The sequence below is a fragment of the Tamandua tetradactyla genome, chromosome 11, assembly GCF_023851605.1.
Source record: "Tamandua tetradactyla isolate mTamTet1 chromosome 11, mTamTet1.pri, whole genome shotgun sequence".
Classification (NCBI taxonomy): Eukaryota; Metazoa; Chordata; class Mammalia; order Pilosa; family Myrmecophagidae; genus Tamandua; species Tamandua tetradactyla.
The window spans coordinates 68,753,864-68,772,869 of NC_135337.1; the positions used below are offsets into that span (position 1 = coordinate 68,753,864).

Genomic DNA, 19,006 nt, shown 5'->3' on the forward strand with positions numbered 1-19,006 from the left:
CTCTCTCTTGATTCTTTCTAACTTTTTATTCTGAAGTAATAAACTCGCAGGACATTCCTAAAATAGTAGATTCCTGTGTTTTGCCCAGTTTCCTCTAAATGACATCTTATTAAGCTGTAGTAGAATATCAAAACCAGGAAGTTAATTTTGGTACATTGCTTTTAAGCATAATACAACCCTTCATCGGTTTTTACCTTTTTAAACCTGCATTGCTTTGTGTGTGGTTCTGTGTGATTTTATCCCATGTATAGATTCGCATATCCACGGCCACAATTCTCTCTGGGTTTTTATCAGTTTCTGTACTCAGTCAAGTTCCCACTTGCATTTTGTCTATAGAAAGACTAGATAATATTAGTTAACTTGGCAGAGACTAGAAGTCATTACATTTCAACATGCAGTATAGGTTCAGCCAATTAAATAAGAGAAAAATACAAATTGTATAAAAAATTAGAACAGAAGAGAAGGACAGTAAGGATTTTCAGACAATATGAAAGTTTACCTAGAAAATCAGGAGAATCTAATGGAAAAACTAAAGGAATTCAGAAAAATGGCCTAATAAAAGATTGAAATAAAAAATATTTTATACTCCAACAAAAGCCAATTAGAAAATAGTGTAAAAATGCAAAAAAAAAAAGAAAGAAACAAAAGACTTGGGAAATAACAAAACAGTGGAAGATATTTATAAAGAAAATTAGAAATGGTACCAAAGACATAAAGGTGGCTCAGATAACTAGAGGTATGTTCAAGGATTGATGACACAATTCAATATGAAGATATCAAGACCTCAAAATTAACTCATAAAAACAATGCAATCATATGCAAAACAGTAGGTTTTTCCATAGAAATTGACAAAAAATGATCTTGAAATATATGTAGCATAATATATGTATCAGAAAAGCCGTGACTTCTGTGGAAAATAACAAAATAAGGAAATATCCTTTAAGATAATAAAACAATTTATATTTGAAGTTATAACAATGAAGGATTTGATTTAAATTAATGAGTGGAAGAAAAAGAATTGAGGGTACAGAAATGAAAATTATATGCAAAAATAAAATTGGCCAAAAGTGTATTAAAAAACTTATAAGAGAAAGGTAAGATAATAAATTCATGAATCTGGAAGTGGAAGAAAGGGCTTCTTCAAGATGACAAACGAAGCCTAGCAAAGAAAAAAAAAATGCATACATTTTCTCATCAAAGTTAAGTATTTTTATATGTACTTAAGAGCAAAGTTAAAGGATAAAGAAAAAAAACCTGAAGAAAATATTTTTCTCATATATAACAAAGGAATAATGTTGGAACAACTTAATAAGAGCTATAAATTAATTTTTAAAATGATATGCCAGTAAAACAAATACAGGAAAGTAACAATAAAGAAAACACAATGCTGATAAATAAGTGAAAATACCATAAACTTCACCATTATTACAGAACATGCAAACTAAACAAGGATTAATATTTCCACTATTAGATGGGTTTTAAAGTTTGATATCAACAGTTGAAAGGTGTATACTAGCGCTTCCATGGCAGACTATCATTTGAAAAAGACTTAAAAGGAAAAAAATATCAATGTAGAATTCTATACACAGCAACTTCGTTAAGTCAAACAGGCATCCTTAAATATGTACAAAAACAATGACAAAAGTTGAATAATATTAGCATATTAGCACAGGTCATATATTGAAACTTACTTGAATTATCTAAATTATCTAAATTCAAGTTGAAACTATCCAATTCAAGTTGAAGAAAATTCCCTTCGGTCTTAAATATGATGTGGTTGCCACTCATATTTAAGTGGCAAAACAGAAACTGTTTTGTTTTTTTTGAAGTAATTCTTTAAAAAGAACACCTGTACCAATAAAGCACACACCTGAAATATGCAAGCTCTAAAAGCCAAATATACTTTAATTTCTTCTCTGTTAATTCCTGTATTCCACCCAAAAGATAAAGATGAATGTTTTTCTCATAACTACATCTCTTTAGATTGGAAATATCCCCAATTTATGCAAAATTACATTTTTTTGTGATTTACCGAGAAAAGCAAAACAGAAATTTAGTACAAATACTTTTGAAATGATCATGGGTTTTTTTGTGTGAGTGAATAGAAAGGAAGGAAAAGGAAACAGACTGCCAATTGAGAGGAAGGGGGAGGTTGGAATGGAACCTTGATTAGTGAAAGTATTTTAAAGAAATTTAAAATCCACCTGGCACTTAAATTTAAAAAGCAATGAAGATTGAGCTGCTGCGCTGACATTTCTTTTCTGGATTGCAGAGGATGGCAATGACTCATTCTTCATTGCTATGCCCGTCTACCCTTCCAGCACTAGGCTTCATTAAGGTTAAAACAAATGTAAAAGCAAAATGCAAAGTTAGTGTCAGTGTATTACTGGCAAGTTTTAGTGACCTGTCAGAGTGACATAAACCCCGATGTGCACAACTGGAAGCTACACAGGCAAATGTGCCTAATAATAGGGAATGGGGGAAGAACCTACCTAGAAATGGAACTGGAAGTTACTTTAATGCTACCTGACAGCATGTGGACCGATCTTCACAGGTATCAATGTTTTAGAAAAGAAGTCCAGGTATCCAGGCAGAGTGAAATGTGATTGGCAAAGGGAGGGATTTTAAAGAATGTATACAAATAGGCGTGGAGACAGGTAAGCACTGTCTGTTCTATCCAGTTTTCTGGTAATGGTAATTTTGTGTGTGTTAAATGAAAGCACAGATGAGTTCAATTCATCCTTCACAGAACAGCACCAATATTTAATTCAAAATGGGCATGAAATGCTGTTTGTATGTGTGTCAAAGTGAAGTCTTCACATATTGAAGTGGTCAAGATTTATGCCGAGGAACAGATTGGGTCTCACTGGACACATATTCCTAATTCTTCTAGATCATCATATATTGTTCTCTGTAAGGAGTAGGCTGTGTGAGTGTGTTTATGTGTGTGCACACACATGTGCCAGGGGACATGGGGAAGGATGGATGGACAGAGAATAAAAGTCAGAAACATTATTTTCTCACATTTTTCATATATACTCATCAGTGGTTGCTTCTAAATGTCTATGTAAGGGAACCTGGGGGAGGAAGTTTGTTCATAGAACATTTATTGAAGCTGCATAGCACGTGTCTTCCTCAGATTGTGTATTTATTTAGGGTGGTTTAAGGAGTTAATGGAGATTTCATTGTGGCTAAAGCCCTCCCATGCTCTCTTTTGCAAGCTGAGTGCTGCTGACGCTGTCTTTCCCCAACACATCATCCTAATGGAATGTATATGGCCATCAGGTCACTACAAGGATTATGATTTTAAATTGCTTCTTTGGTCTCAAAACTGTCAGAATCTCTAATCCTTCTATTTTCCCACTCTAAACTCAAAACAATGAAACTGATAGTCACAAATTCATCTTGCACTGTATGATTTTGTGCAATAACATAACTGGAAAAATCATGCAACTAGATTACTGGGCATTCAAGCTGTCAGTAGGTGGAAATCTTCTGTCCCAGGGTTTGGTGAGGAGCGGTTTTCTCGACACAGACACTTTGCAAGTGGCGTGCACTGTCCAACACATTTCAAGTAAGGACTGCAGGGTCCTCGGTTCACTACCGACCATCATCAATATCCTAGACAAGTTACTCAACATCTCTGTAACTCCATTTCCTCACCCCTAAGTGAGGATGCTAACATGATCCCCTTGCTAGGATTACCGCCAACATTAAACAGGAGTATAGAAGTGACATGTAAAATGGTGTTTGGTAAAAAACAAGCATTCTATAAAGGCCAGCTATCCTTGTTCTCATTTACAAAGAAAGGCTTTAAAAATACACCTGACCTGTATATACAAATGGTCATGCTAACTTCTAAGATATCACATGGAGAGTCTCCAAACTTACTCCAGTGAGATGACTACAAATGCCAATGACATGCCATTAAAGTACATTGAATTCTTCTCTCCAAACAGTTTTCAAAACCTGCAGAATTTGGGTAGGACATTCTGAATCATGGAAATTCACTGAGAAGGTTGGTTTCAATGAAATTTTTATCCCTCTAATCATGAAGATTATAATCTGGAGCCCAGATTGATGAGTAAGATGGTTAATTAACCAGACCTTGTTCAGATAAAAGTCAAAGGAATAATACTTTTTAATTTTTAGCTTATATGGTCAATGATTCGCATTCAACGAAGAGTTTCAAAATGATATATGGAAAAATAGTGCATTCATTCTGAAAATCAACTCATTTCCTATGATCATTTAGAAGAGTAAGACTTGCAAGTGTCTTATAAAAATAAAAATCACAGACACATAGAAACTTCCTTAAATTAGTGTGGTGATTACACACCCAGATAGATGTATCTGCCTTCTGTTTGCACCCAGGAGAATTTGTAGCCTAACAAAAACCTCTCATTTTTTTTTGTTTTCAAGTCCTCAACAGGCTGTGCCTACAAATCTCTATGCAAAAGTCTCTTTCTATCATCTATTAATATCTGCAGCTCACTGTTGTATGTGAATTGACTCATCTTTTTCCTTATCTGTTCCACTTTAGAGCAGGGACTGTGTCCAGTCAGCCATTATATCACAAGCACTAAGCACAGTGTTTAGTTAAAAGAAAAAGGAGCAAGAGGAGAAGAAGGAGGAGGAGGGGAAGGAGGATGAGAAGGAGGAGGAGGAGGAGGAAGAGGAAGAAAAGGAGATGATGCAGGAAGATGTAGAGGGGAGGGGGAGGGGAGCAGAAAGGTATACAAAGTACTTGTCAGTCAATGGCTTGGAGGTGTGTAAAGCTGGCCACAAAATACCATTTAGAAACAAACCTCTGTTTAGAAGTTGATAAAAGTGATGATGGTTCCATGTAAGGAAATAGCAGCGAGGAAGAGCAAAGGGATTTTATGTGACAGTAGATAAGGAATAGAATAACATAAGAATTCCCTCTTGCCTGTATGGAGCAAATGTATATGGCCAGAGGCTGTAGTTTGCTCATCTCACCCAGGTCCAATAAACAGCACCGCATTTGAACACAGGAAGCAAATTATTGAATATGTCCGGTGCCCTTCCATAAACCACGAAAGTGGGCGTAGAACAGCATTTGAAAATCAGAGGAAAGAAAGAGAAAAGATGATGTAACAGGAGTATATTAGAAACTAGATGATTGAATAGAGACAAAAATATCCTTTCCTAATAATTTCATCCTAGATCTGAACAGAGCCCAGATAAGGACGTGATAAGGAAATTCTGCTATCTGGACATTCTGATATAATTAAAATACATATATTTTTAAATTCAGGTTCTTTGAGGCATAATTTACATAATTAAAATGTACCCTTTCCAGGTGTACAGCCTATGAATTTTCACAAGAGCACATCATATAACCACCACCACAATCAAGACGCAGGACTTTCCAGTCCTACAAATGTTCCCTGCCTAACCCTTTGTAATAAATCCCCTGCAGCCATGTGTGCTTCCTGTCCCTGAGGCTTTGCCGATTTCGGAATGCCATATAAATGAAATCAGGCAATAGGTCACCTTTTGAGTCTGCATTGTTTCATTTAGCATAATGCATTTGAGAGTCATCATTGGCATTTTATGCATCAGTAGTCTATTCTTTGCTTTTCTAATTAAAATATTTTTTAAAATTTCACTTTCCCATGTAATTGTGAGAAATAATACAGTGATCTCACAGGCCTTTCACCCCGTTTTCCTTGATGATGACATCTTAGAAAACTACTCTACAGTACCACCACCAGGATATTTACATAGACACAATCAAGATAAAAAGTCTCATTTCCTCAGAATCATCCCTGTTTTCTTTCCACATCTACCTCCTTCCCCACCCCCACCTGGAATCCCTGGACACTACTAACTGCTCATCATTTCTATCAATTTGTCATTTTTAAAAATATTTTTTGTTACAGAAGTTGTGTGTTTACAGAAAATTTGTGCAGAAAATACAGAGTGCCCATATACTCCCTGTCCCCATTATTAACACCTTGCCTTAGTGTGGCATTTTTATTTCAAATAAAATAATATTACTATAATTGTACTGTTAACCATAGTCTTCAGTTTACATCAGGGTTTACTGGTCGTGTTGTATAATCCTATTGTAGTAACATATAACATATTTACAACCTAAATTTACCCTTTAAACCACATTCAGATACATAATTCAGTGCTGTTAGTTATGTTCACAATGTTGTGGTACCATCACATCATCCATTCACAAAACCTTTCCATCAACCCAAACAGAAACTGTGTATAATTCAAAGGTTAATTCCCCATTCTCTACCCTACCCATGACCCCTGCTAACCTATATTCTAGTTTCTGACTCAAAGACTTTGTTTATCCTAATTATTTCATATTACTGAGATCATACAAGATTTGTGCTTTCGTGTCTGGCCTATCTAGATCAACATGATGTCTTCCAGGTTCATCTACATTGTCATATGTATCAGAAATTATTAAGATGATTGTATTAATGAAATCATACAGTATGCAACCTTTGGAGATTGGCTTTTTTACTCAGCATAATCCCCTTGAGACTCATTCAAATTGTGGAGTGCATCAGTAGGTTTTCATTCTATGGAATGGTGTCATGGTCAGCTTCACGTATCAACTTGGTCAGGTGGTGGTACCTGTTTGTCTGGTTGGGCAAGTGCTGGCCTGTTTGTTGCAATGAGGACATTTCATAGAATTAAATCATGATCACGTCAGCTGCATCCACAGCTGATTCCATTTGTAATCGGCCAAGAGGAGTATCTTCTGCAATGAGTGATGCTCAGTCTAATCACGGGAAGCCTTTTAAGGAGGATTCAGAAGAGACAGGCTCTCTTCCTGATTCAGCTGGCGAGCCTCTCCAGTGGAGGTCGTCCAGACCCTCCATCGGAATCGTCAGCTTCACAGCCTGCCCTGAGGATTTTGGACTCTGCATTCCCGCCGTCACGTGAGACACTTTTATAAATTTTATATTTGCAAGTGTTCCTGTTGATTCTGTTTCTCTAGAGAACCCTAACTAATACAAATGAATATACTACAGTTTGCTTAACCATTCATCCTTTGAATGGTACTAGTTCATTTACAGCTTTGGGCTTTATGAATAAAGCTGCTATGAATATTCACATACAGGTTTTATGTAAACAAGTTTTCATTTTTCTGGGTAAAATGCTCAAGAGTTCAATTGCTGGACCAAGTTAAGTGCATGTTTAGTTTTGTAAGAAATTGCCATACTATTTACCATAGTGACTGTACCATTTTATATTCCAAGCAGTAATGGATAACTGATCCAGTCTCTCTGTATTCTCATCAGCAGCTGATGTAATCACTTTTAAAAAATCTTTTAGGCATTTTAATAAGTGTGTAAAGATAATCTCATTGTGGTTTGGGTTTGCATTCTCCTAACATTGGGCTCTGTTATATATCCTCGCTGGTGGTATGTCTACCCATGTCATATCCAAGGACTAATTATATTGTTTTTTTTTTCTGTTGAATTTTGAGTGTTCTTTATATCTAGAGATATAACCTACATGGCCCACAAATACTTTCTCCCACGTTATAAGATTGCCTCTTCATCCTTCTAACAGGATCTTGTGCAGAGTAAACGTTTTTGTTTTTGTTATAGTCCAGTCTGTGAATATTTCCTCACCTGGATCATGCTTTTGGTATCAAGTTTAAGAACTCTGCCTAGCTCTAGATTCATACTTTCTCCTGTGCCTTCTTTCTTTTAAGATCTACAGCTTTATGCTTTGCATTTGAGTTCATAATCCATTTCAATTTATGTTTTGCATAAGGTGTGCTTCAGGTCAAGGTTCATTTCTCTGTCCAAGGATGTCAATTGAGCCAAACCATTTGCTGACTAGAATATCCTTCTTCCATTGAATTCTTTTTCATCCTCATTCAAAATCAGTTGGATATATTTGAATGCACCTATTTCTTAATTCTCTCTTTTGATCCATTGATCTATGTGTTTATCCTTCCTTCAAAACCACACTACTTCGATTAGTAGTGCCTTGATTATGCTTTAACACTGGGGAGAGTGATTCTTCGTACTTTCTTCTTCTTTCTCAAAATTGTTTTTAGGTATTATTGACCCTATGCTATTCTATATAAAATTTAGAATATATTTGTCTATTCTAAACAAGGGAGTCTTGCTGGAATATTTATAGGCAGTTCATTAAACCCCTATAACACTTTGATAATATTAAGCATATTTATTATGCTGAGTATTCCAAACCATTAACATGGTATAACTTTCCATACTAGTTTAATGATATCGCCATATATTATCATATGTTTATTTTCATTTTCATTCAGGTACATATATATATATATATGTATATAGGAGACTTTCTCCTTAATCCATGGATTATTTAGGAGTATATTATTTACATTCTGTTTTGGTTTGCTACAGCTACTGGAAATGCAGTATATCAGAAATGGAAAGGCCTTTAAAAAAGGAATTTATTAAGTTACAAGTTTAAAGTTCTAAGGTCATAAAAATGTCAAACTAAGGCATCCAGAAAAAGATACCTTGACTCAAGGAAGGCTTATATCTGTCACATGGGAAGGCACATGGTGACATCTGCTGGGCTCTGCATCTCCAAACTTCTGTGTCTAGGCATTTCTCTCTCTGCTGGCACTCCAAGCATCTTTAAATGTCTGAACATTTTTGGGCTCAGAAACAACTGTTCTCCAAGCATCTACATCTGAGGTTTCTCCAAAATTTTCCCCTTTTAAAAGACTCTAGTAAACTTATCAAGACTCACCTTGAATAGGCAAAGTCACATTTCCATCTCATAAAAAGCCACACCCACAATTAGGTGTGTCATATCTCCATGAAAGAAATCTCATCAAAATGTTATACCTACAAATGGGTGTGCCACATTGCCATGGAAACAATCCAGTCCAAGTTTCCACCCTAAAATATTGAATCAAAATTAGAAGAGCAAGGCTTTTCTGGGGTATGTAACAATTTCAAGTCAGTACAAGTTCTATGTGTTTAGAGATATCCTTTGCATTTCTGTTATTAATATACAGTTTGATCTTACTATGATCAGCAAATCCACTCTGTATGATTCAGCTCCTTTAAGTTCATCATGTTTTTTTTTCAAATGGCCCATCTTTGAATGTTCTAGGGGTATTTGAAAAAAAATGTGTATTCTGCTGTTGGGTGAATGTGTTATAATGAGATATTATTGGTTGATATTATTCAGACCTTCTACATCCTTGACTTTCTATTTAGCAGTTGTATTCATTGTCGAGAGGGAGATGTGTTGAAGCCCTCAACAATAATTGTGGACTTTTTTATTTCTACTTACAGCTCTTTCAGTTTTTGCTTCCTGTATTTTGATGATCTGTTGTTTGAAGTAACTCATTTAAGATTGTCATGTCTTCCTGGTGGATTGATCCTTTTATCATTGTATTATGACCTTCTTGTTCCCTAATAATTTTCTTTGTTCCAAAGTCTACTTTTTAGTATTAATATAGACACTCCTGAATTTTTTTATTAATGCTTGTAAGATATATATTTTTTCCATCCTTTTTCTTTCGTCTTATTATAACAATGAATTGAAAATGAGCCACTAGTAAACAACATGTGAGATGTTTTATTCGATCTTCCAATCTCCACCTTCCAGTTGGAGTAATTAGAACATTTATATATGTGGTAATTATTCATATATTAGGGTCTAAGTCCCTAATATTAATTTAATTATTTTTTCTATTTTTACTCTGTATGCTTCTATTCTTTTGCTTTATGCTACTGTTGCCATACACTTTACTTTTATATATGTTAGTTACTCTCAAACTGATTATTGATAATTTTGCTTTAGACAGTCAGGTATCTGTTAACATCATTTAAAATAAAAAACCTTTGTATTTGCTTTCAAATTTATGATATCCAGAGCTCTTCATTATTGCATATGTAGTTTCCCTTCCTGATCTATATCATATTTCTTTGGACAGAAGAATTTCCTTTAACACATTTTTTAGTGCAAATGTGCTGATAACGGATTCCCTCAGCTTTGGTTTGTCTAAAATGTCTTTATTTTTTAAAGAATTTTTTCAATGTAGAATTAGTGAGTTTTTTCTTTACCTCTTTAAAAATATTTTCTTTTGGTTGCATTGTTTCTGGTGAGATATATATTTTAAAATCCTTATCTTTGCTCCTTTGCATGTAATGTGCCCCCAAACTGCCTCCAAGACTTTCTCTTTTTTGTTGGTTTCAGTGGTTTAAATATAATGTATCTGGATATTTACTTTTATTTTATATTTATATTCTGTGTGTATATATATATAAATTTGAACTTCTTGGATCTGTGTTTTGATGTCTTGGATTATTTTGTGAAAATGGCAGGAATATCCTCTGCTCTAAACACTCTTTCTTCTCTATCTTAGGTTCCAATTACACACATCTGGCCATTTGATATTGCCCTACAGCCCTCGCATGTCCTGTATAATTTTACTGTCTCTCTTTATTCATTCTCCATTTCAGTATGTGCAATTGGAACCTCTCCTGATTGATTTTCCAATTCTCTAATTCTTAATTTATCTGCATCAAGTCTACTGGTGAATCTATCCAAGACATTCTTTATCTCTTACTGGTTGGCTTTATTTTCTAATATTTCAATTTGTCTCTTTCTTAAAGTTTCTTTCTCACTGCTGAAATTACTTATCTATCCCTTAAAATAGTAATCATAATCATATGAAATCTATATCTAATAGTTCCAATATCTGTTTCTTTTCAGAGTATATTTTTCTTGATTGTTTTGTTACATGATCGAGGTTTTTTTTTTATCTTTCTTAATTAAAAAATGTTTTGGGGTGTGACATCATCAACATGGTGATGTCAACAGCTACTGAAAATCTCTCCTCCAAGATTCAGTGTTAAAAAAGAGCAATTCTGAATTGTTCAAAACTCTGGAGGAGGAAATGGACCTGAGAGGGACCCTAAAGATCCTGAAGTGAAGAAGTAGAAGAGAGTCAGGTGGGAAATTTCTGTCCCAGACTGGCTGGTCCTCTCCTTTACCTCATTCAGTCTCATGTGGGACGGGCAGAGAAACAGCAGCAGGGACTGGTCTTAGAGGGGACACAGAATGTGTATTTTCTCACAGCAGTGGGATGGTGAATGTCTGTCTGTGAGGGACAGAGAGTCTGAGAAAATATGGACAGAAGCTGTTTTTCCAGCCCTGGGTTCTAAAGCACTCCACTTTCCCCTGTGAGAAATGGCAGCAAGAGACCTGATCCCTGCCTGAGGAAGGCAAAAGACTGGGACAGTGGGGGTGTACTACACCACAGATAAATGGGGGACACAGACCTGTACTGAGCCAGATTTTGCCTGGCAAATAGAGGGAACAGGAGTTTTGCAGTCAGCCTGACCTGGGAAGCTCAGCCTGATATCCGAGAGCACCATCTGCTGGGCAGAAAAGAACGTGCAGGATAATTGAAGGGCTTTTACAGAGCCTACCCTAAAAGTTATTTCAAGCTGACTGGAATGGGCCTAGACCTGTGCATGGGAACCCACCCCTGCTTTGGCTGAGAAACATGGACAGCCCAACTGTTGAAGCAGTGCCCAAAAACAAACCCAAGTCTTGCAGGGCCGTGAAAAACAGAGCACCAATGGGAGACAGCTACTCACAAACAGAGATGATGCTGTGGTGTCCAGTGTCTACTCCCATCCCTGAGGCAGTCACTGTAGGTGCCTAGTTTTAGGTGGATACTGGAGGTGAAGGGGCAGAACAAATCTGACAGCTGGCCAGTGAAAGAGACAAACAGATAGAGAGCAAATCCAACCAACAGAAAAACAGGGGAAAAAAAAGAGATAAAATAACCTCTAGAATAACCTAAGCAAAAAACTCAGATGCTTTGACATCAGCATAAAATTATGACTCATACCGGAAAGAATAAAGATACAGCCCAACCAAAGGAACAAACTAACACCTCAACTGAGATACAGGAATTGAAACAACTAATTAATGATGTTAAAACAAATCTTCTAAATCAATTCAGTGAGTTCAAGGAAAATATGGGAAAAGACATGAAGCATATAAAGAAGACACTGTGTTCATAAAGAAGAACCTGAAAGCTTGAAAAGACAAATGGCAGAATTTATAGGAATGAAAAGCACAATATAAGAGATTAAAAACAAAATGGAGACCTACAACAGCAGATTTGAAGAAGCAGAAGAAAGATTCAGTGAACTAGAAGACAAGACATCTGATATTCTATTCACAAAAGAACAGATTTTTTTCCAAAAAATTGGAAAAATTTGGGCAGAGTCTCAGGTAAGTGAATGACAACATTAAATGCACAAATATACCTGTTGATGGGTGTCCTAGAACGAGAAGAGAAAAGTGGCAGAAAGACTAATGGAGGAAATAATCAATGGACGCTTCCCAACTCTTATGAAAGACATAAGACTACAGGTCCAAGAAGCACAGCATACCCCAAACAGAACAGATCCAAATAGACCCACACCAAAACATTTACTAATCAGATTGTCAAATGTCAAAGACAAAGAGAATTCTGAAAGCAGCAAGAGAAAAGGGAGTCATCACATACAAGGGAAGCTTGATAAGGCTAAGTGCTGAGCTCTCACCAGAAATCATCGAGAAGAAAAGTCAGTGAGATAAATATATTTAAGATACTGAATGAGGAAAACTGCCAATCAATAATTCTACATCTGGCAAAACTATCATTCAAAAATAAAAAGTTTAAAATATTTACAGACAAGCATTAAGTGAGTTAATGAACAAGAGATGTGCTCTACAAGAAATACTAAAGGAAGTGCTACAGGTAGGTAGGAGAAAACAGGAGAGAGGTTTGGAGAACAGTGTAGAAATGAAACTTAGCAGGAAGGGTGACTAATAGGGTCAAAAGAAAGTGAAAATAAGATACAGCAGATATAATCTAAGAGGAAAAATGGGTGAAGAAAGTATAGTCTTTATGGTAATAACATTAAATGTTAATGGATTAAACAATCCAATCTAAAGACATACATTGGCAGAATGGATTAAAAAAGTGATTCATCTATGTGCTGTCTACAAGACCCAAGGACAAAAAGAGGTTGAAAGTGAAAGGTGGGAAAAAGATATTCCATGCAAACAACAACCAGAAAAATCAGGGGTAGCTATATTAATGTCAGACAAATTAGACTTCAAGCGTAAAACAATTAAAACAGACAAAGAAGGACAGTATGCATGAATAAAAGGGACAGTTCATCAGGAAGATGTAACAATAATAAATATCCATGCACTGAATGAGAGTGCCCCAAAATACATGAGAAACTCACTGTCACAACACTGAAGGGAGAAATAGATATTTTCATAATAGTAGTTGAAGATTTCAATACACTGCTCTCATCAATGGATACAACATCTAGAAAGAGGATCAATAATGAAACAAAGATCTTGGAATGTACAATAAATACAAGAATTAAGAGAGCTTTTACAAAACACTGCACCCAACAACAGCAGATGCACATTTTTCTTAAGTACTAATGAATCATTCTCCAGGATAGACCATATGTTGGGACATAAAGCCAGTTTCAGTAAATTTAAAAATATTAAAATTATACAAAGCAGATCATAATGAAATGAAATTGGAAATCATTAACAGAGAGAAGCCTGGAAAATTCACAAATTTATGAAGACTGAACAACACACTATTTAAACAACCAGTGGGTCAAGGAATGAGAACACAACATATCAAAACTTATGGGATGCAGCAAAAGCAGTTCAGAGAGGGAAATTTATTGCCTGCATTGCCTATATTAAAAAAAAAAAGAACAAAAATTGAGCAATTAATTACTTACACAGAGGAACCAGAAAAATAGCAGAACACTACCCTAAAGGAAGCAGAAGGAAAAAAAATAACAAAAAAAATAGAGCATAAATAAATGAAATTGAGGTCATGAAAACAATAGAGAGAATCAATAAAATGAGAAACTTATTCTTCGAGACTGTCAATAAAATAGATGGACCCTTAACTAGACTGACAAACAAGCGAGGAGAGAAGATGCAAATAAAATCAGAAATGGAAGATATGACATAACTACTGATAAGAGATGAGAGGCTACTATGAGCAACTGTAAACAAACTAGACAACTTAGATGAAATTGACAACTTCCTAGAAAAACAAGAACAACCAACATGGATGCAAGAAGAAACAGATCACAAGTAAAGAAATTGAATCAGTTATCAAAATCTCCCCCAAAAGAACAGTCCAGTACTAGATGTGTTTACTTGTGAATTCTACAAAACATTCAAGAAAGAATAGGTACCGACCCATACTCAAAGTTTTCAAGAACATTGAAAAAGAGGGAAAGCTACCTAACTCATTCCATGAAGCCAACATCACCCAATACCAAAGCTAGACAAAGATACTACAAGAAAAAGAAATTACAGCCCAGTCTCTTTAATGAACATAGATGCAAAAAATCCTCAACAAAATATTTGCACATTGAATCCAGCAACACATTAAAATAATTATATAATAATACCAGGTAAGTTTTATCCCAGGTATACAAGGGTGGTTTGGCACAAGAAAATCAACTAATGTAATACACAACATTAATAAATTAAAAAGGAAAAAACACATGATCATTCTCAATTGAAGCAGAAAAGGCATTTAACAGAAATCAACATTCTTTCTTGATGAAAACACTTCAAAGGATAGGAATAGAAGAAGACTGCCTCAGCAGGATAAAAGGAATACATGAAAACCTCACAGCTAACATAATCCTCAATGAGGAAAGACTGAAAGATTTCCCTCTAAGATCAGGAACAAGACAAGGATGCCCTCTGTCACCACTGTTATTTAACATTGTGCTAGAAGTTCCAGCCAGAGCAATTAGACAAAGAAATGAAATAAAAGGAATCCAAATTGGAAAGGAAGAAGTAAAACTTTCATTGTTTGCAGATGACATGATCCTGTATGTAGAAAATCCAGAAATGAAAAGATAGACATTATAACGCTTCACCAATATGGATTACCTGTAATGTGTGAACTCTGAGAATTGAATTCGGAGAGCATAGCTTATCAGGTGAAGGCCTATTGCAAAGGTTCTTAGATTGCAAACTCTTACGGCAGTCACATCTGTTCTAGAATTTTAATTTATTTCTAAATTCTGAGATGCTGAGCTCTTTATGTAAAGCCTGGTCATTCTGTAGAACTTTTTGCATTTGCTTAACACCTGAGACTCAAAGCTAGAGTTCAATGAAAGTAAGCATTACCCATTCAGCAACTGTTATGGCTGAAAAAGAGGTTAGACTTCAATTAGAGATATGAATGTAGCAGTTCTGTTTAGGACTAAGTTCAACCATACTAAAGGGAAAGGATAATATTGACTGTATTTTAAAACTTCACTTCTATGTGAAACCAAATAAAAGGATACTTATATGGTGCATCATTTATATTTTCAGTGGCACACAGTGTAGTTTAACTTATGTGGTCAGCTAATTCAAACGCCATAATGACAGGGAATCTTGAGTAAGGAGTGATATCTTGTTGATTTGTAGAGTATGGTATGATGCCCCAATACATCCTGGAGTAATCTAGGCAGAAGATTGGAAGATATTTGCAGGTTCCCCTTGAGGGACTGGGGAAAGGGATGGAAATATTGGACTTCCCCACCTGGGGCAGACCTGATATTCTCACAATCATTGGGGACTGCTAATTCGATGGGCTAGGCTCTCAATATTGGGGTTCACGCTTATGGGGCTTGTTCCTGCAGAGGAGAAGCTGAGCCTTCTTATTGTACCTCGGAGTCACTCCCAGAGAACCTCTTTTATTGCTCAGATGTGACCTCTCTAAGTCAACTCCACAGGTGAACTCACCGCCCTCCCTCCTACACGGGATGTGACTCATTGGTGTGTGGGTCTTCCTGTCAGTCTGGGACAGGCCTGCCCCTGGCTCTGTGGGAGTGAGAAACCTTCTTGACCAAAAGGAAGAAGAGGATTGAAGGAGATTGAGGGTTCAGTGGCTATTTCAAGTGGAGCCAAGAGGCCATTCTTGAGATTATTCTAGTGCTGAATGTAGACATCACCTTTCAGTTTTTGGTGTATTGGAGCAACTACAGGGAAATACCTGAAACGGTTTAACCATAATCCATAGCTTTGATTCTTGAAGAAGATGGAATAGCTAGAGTCTTTAAGGTGTGAACATGTGAGTGTGAAAACCTTGTGACTGACACTCCCATTATCCAGTGCATGGACAGATGAGTTAAAAAAAAAAAAAAGACAAAAATAAACAAATAACAGGGTGGGATAAGGTGCATAGAATGCTTTAGACATTCTTTTTACTTTTATTTATATTTTTGCTCTTGTTTTGTATTGTTTTTGAGTAATGAAAGTGTTCATAAATAACTTTATAATGGCACTGTCAACCACCGATTGTGTATTTTGGATGATTATATCTCAATCAAAAAATCATTGAATAAAAACTGCTAAAAGAAATCCCAGAAGACCTAAATAGATGGAAGGGCATACCGTGTTCATGGATTGGAAGACTAAATATAATTAAGATGTCAATCCTACCTAAACTCATCTACAGATTCAATGCAATACCAATCAAAATCCCAACAACTTATTTTTCAGAATTAGAAAAACCAATAAGCAAATTTATCTGGAAGGGCAGGTTGCCCCGAATTGCTAAAAACATCTTGAGGAAAAAAAACGAAGCTGGAGGTCTAGCGATGCCGGACTTTAAGGCATATTATGAAGCCACAGTGGTCAAAACAGCATGGTATTGGCATAAAGATAGATATATCGACCAATGGAATCGAATAGAGTGCTCAGATATAGACCCTCTCATCTATGGACATTTGATCTTTGATAAGGCAGTCAAGACAACTCACCTGGGACAGAACAGTCTCTTCAATAAATGGTGCCTAGAGAACTGGATATCCATAAGTAAAAGAATGAAAGAAGACCCGTATCTCACACCTTATACAAAAATTAACTCAAAATGGATCAAAGATCTAAACATTAGGTCTAAGACCATAAAACAGTTAGAGGAAAATGTAGGGAGATATCTTACGAATCTTACAACTGGAGGCGGTTTTATGGACCTTAAACCTAAAGCAAGAGCACTGAAGAAAGAAATAAATAAATGGGAGCTCCTCAAAATTAAACACTTTTGTGCATCAAAGAACTTCATCAAGAAAGTAGAAAGACAGCCTACACAATGGGAGACAATATTTGGAAACGATATATCAGATAAAGGTCTAGTATCCAGAATTTATAAAGAGATTGTTCAACTCAACAACAAAAAGACAACCAACCCAATTACAAAATGGGAAAAAGACTTGAACAGACACCTACCAGAAGAAGAAATACGGATGGCCAAGAGGCACATGAAGAGATGCTCAATGTCCCTGGCCATTAGAGAAATGCAAATCAAAACCACAATGAGATATCATCTCACACCCACCAGAATGGCCATTATCAACAAAACAGAAAATGACAAGTGCTGGAGAGGATGCGGAGAAAGAGGCACACTTATCCACTGTTGGTGGGAATGTCAAAGGGTGCAACCACTGTGGAAGGCAGTTTGGCAGTTCCTCAAAAAGCTGAATATAGAATTGCCATACGACCCAGCAATACCATTGCTAGGTATCTACTCAAAGGACTTAAGGGCAAAGACACAAACGGACATTTGCACACCAATGTTTATAGCAGCGTTATTTACAATTGCAAAGAGATGGAAACAGCCAAAATCTCCATCAACAGAAGAGTGACTAAACAAACTGTGGTATATACATACGATGGAATATTATGCAGCTTTAAGACAAGATAGACTTATGAACCATGTAATAACATGGATGGACCTAGAGAATATTATGCTGAGTGAATCCAGCCAAAAACTAAAGTACAAATACTGTATGGTCCCACTGATGTGAACGGACATTCGAGAATAAACTTGAAATATGTCATTGGTAACAGAGTTCAGCAGGAGTTAGAAACAGGGTAAGACAATGGGTAATTGAAGCTGAAGGGATACAGACTGTGCAACAGGACTAGATACAAAAACTCAAAAATGGACAGCACAATAATACCTAATTGTAAAGTAATCATGTTAAAATACTGAATGAAGCTGCAGCTGAGCTATAGGGTTTTTTTGTTTTTGTTTGCTTGTTGGTTTGTTTGTTGTTGTTGTTTTTTACTATTATTACTACTTTTATTTCTTTTCTTTATATTAACATTTTATATCTTTTTCTGTTGTGTTGCTAGTTCCTCTAAACCGATGCAAATGTACTAAGAAACAATGATCATGCATCTATGTGATGATGTTAAGAATTACTGAGCGCATATGTAGAACGGTATGATTTCTAAATGTTGTGTTAATTTCTTTTTTTTTTCTTTCCGTTAATAAAAAAATAAAAAAAATAAAAAATAAATAAAAAAATAGTCTAGGAAATGAAAAAAAATATCATTGAATAAAAAAGTGTAAAACAGAACAAAAATTGTTTTGCATGGCTTCTAATTTTTGACTGAATGTGGTTTAGACTGATGGAAAATATTTACTTTTTAGAAATGGGCATGATTCCCCTTCTGTCAGGTCATTAGTACAGAGTTTGTGTCAATCTAGTCAGTAATTGGGCTGGATTTAGGATGTGTTGCTGCGTTGATCACAGTCACTTCATCACTGGGTCCAAATTCCTCTAACAACAGCTATGTTCAGAACTGGAACTGGGGTTCCAGAGGGTTTCTCTCAATAGTTTTAGGCACCTCCATTATTCCTTACTCCGCTAAGAGTCAGTCCCGTGCTCTCGGCACTCCTCCTGCGGTAGGTGCTGATGGGGCACTCAGGACTCAACCCTCGATCATGGACTTAACGTTTCTCACTTGCTTATACATCCTGTCTCATCCTTGAATTCCTTCTTGTGATGAAACATTGAGTCTGGAATGGGGAGCTCCAGTGACAACGATAGTTCATACTCAGCTTTTAGCAATTCATTAAAAATTGAGCTGATTTATTCTAATCTGAATGCATGGCAGCCACTCCTTCCTCTAGGGCTCTGCC

At 36.0% G+C, this 19,006-nt stretch overlaps 1 long non-coding RNA gene across 1 annotated transcript in view; it reads right to left on the reverse strand.

The window, feature by feature from the left end:
- LOC143650249 (uncharacterized) overlaps positions 1 to 15,025 on the reverse strand; it is a 41,131-nt gene extending 26,106 nt beyond the window's left edge. Inside the window, exon 1 of the long non-coding RNA XR_013159462.1 lies at positions 14,977 to 15,025. This is a non-coding gene — a long non-coding RNA (uncharacterized LOC143650249). The remainder of the gene's footprint in view (positions 1 to 14,976) is intronic.
- Positions 15,026 to 19,006: the final 3,981 nt, after the last annotated feature.